Genomic DNA, 1,881 nt, shown 5'->3' with positions numbered 1-1,881 from the left:
CCAAGTGAGTTCTTTCTCTCCCACAAGATAGCCTGGGCTTCTTTACACGGTAGCTGGAAATTCCCTCAAGCAAAAGTGGGACACACAAGGCCTCTTGAGCCCTGGACTCAGACCCCTCCCCCATATCCATGTGACTTCAGTCACATTCTATTTATCAAAAATGTCAAGGCCAACTGAGACTTCAAGAGTAGACAATTCTACCTACTGATCTGCAAAGACACTTAGCAAAGAGGTGTGAACATTGGGATATACAACTCATTGGGAACTATTTTTTAGAAACTACTACACCCAGCGGTGCGGAAGGCCAATGGGACGCCGTACGTACGACCGCACTACACACCTCTCAATGCGCTACGTCAGGGACGCCACCGCCTTGGCGTCACGACTTCCGGACGCCACAGTCGCCATTTTCTAGCAAAGAAACACTGCTGTTAGGTGGGAGCTCAGGACCGGTTGTGTCGCAGTTGGTATGGCAGCCGCTATGTCAACGCTGCCACTGCGAGTGGCAGTGGTGTGCTCGAGCAACCAGAACCGGAGCATGGAGGCGCACAACATCCTCAACAAACGGGGATTCATTGTCCGTTCTTTTGGAACGGGAACCCATGTGAAGCTCCCAGGACCAGCACCCGACAAGCCAAATGTTTACGATTTCAAAACGACCTACGACCAGATGTACAACGACCTCGTTCGCAAGGATAAAGATCTCTACACGCAGAACGGCATTTTACATATGCTGGATAGGAATAAGAGGATCAAGCCCCGCCCAGAAAGGTTCCAGAACTGTAGAGATATTTTCGATCTGATTCTTACCTGCGAAGAGAGAGTGTACGATCAGGTGGTGGAAGATCTGACTTCAAGAGAACAAGAAACTTGCCAGCCGGTACATGTGATCAATGTGGATATCCAAGACAACCTTGAAGAAGCCACCCTGGGCGCCTTCCTCATCTGCGAGCTATGCCAGTGCATTCAGCACACTGACGACATAGATAATGACATCGACGAGCTGCTCCAAGAGTTTGAGGAGAAGAGCGGCAGAGCCTTCCTGCACACTGTCTGCTTCTACTAACCAGCCTGACCTGACCTGACGTTGGTTGCACCGCCCACCCTCAAGAAGCCATCTTTTTCGGCTTTCTTTTTTCAGTACTTTGAACTTCTTCGTGTCCGTTTTTACTTATTCTGCTGGCGGTGGGTAGTGGTACCCAATAAACGGTACTTACGAAATGAGAAGATACACATCAAGGCCAAACCAACACCAGTCAAGTTTGTTCTCTCCCGCTTTTATTTGTGAGTGGGATGTTGATTATAAAGTTTTTTCCTCTAACAAACAAACAAAAACAAACAAAAAAACCCCAAAACCTTTAAATAAACAGTGGTTTATTTGTCCTATACCTCTGTGGTTTTCATTGTGGTTTCTCCCCTGCCCCCACCCCCAAACTTTCTGAAATGTACAAAATAATGGGGTTTATCTTATTAGAAAAGAACTTGGAATTGTCTAGTAAGTATAAGCTGCCGGTTTAAAAAAAAAAAACACAAAAACGGCGGGGTGGGGGGCAGATGGAGAGCGTCTGGGTGGCTCGGTTAAGTGGTTAAGTGCTTGACTTTTAATTTTAGCCAGGGTCATAATCTCAGGGTGCCAGGATACAGCCCCCATGTGGGGCTCTACTCTGAGTTTAGAACCTGCTTGGGATTTTCTATCCTTCTCCTCTGTCTCTTCCCCTCCTCCTCTATTGTGTGCTGTCTCTCTTAAAAAAATAATCTACCAAAACTGCCACTGGGGGTGTATTAGTCTGCCTGGGCTGCGATAAGAAAATACGACGGCGGGGGTGGGGGCACGGGTAGGGGGCACAAGTCGGGAGGGGGCAGTGGGCAAGAGGGGAGAAG

The 1,881-nt window shown here is 48.2% G+C and overlaps 1 pseudogene; it reads left to right on the top strand.

Moving 5' to 3' along the window:
• The first annotated feature begins 466 nt into the window (after window positions 1–466).
• Window positions 467–1,336, top strand: LOC111150568 (annotated as a pseudogene).
• Window positions 1,337–1,881: the final 545 nt, after the last annotated feature.

This window comes from Enhydra lutris, unplaced genomic scaffold (genome assembly GCF_002288905.1).
Source record: "Enhydra lutris kenyoni isolate GAN:26980312 unplaced genomic scaffold, ASM228890v2 scaffoldscaffold23, whole genome shotgun sequence".
Taxonomy (NCBI): domain Eukaryota; kingdom Metazoa; phylum Chordata; class Mammalia; order Carnivora; family Mustelidae; genus Enhydra; species Enhydra lutris.
Note: the sequence above shows the minus strand (reverse complement) of the source record. Positions and strands in the feature narration are given on the sequence as shown.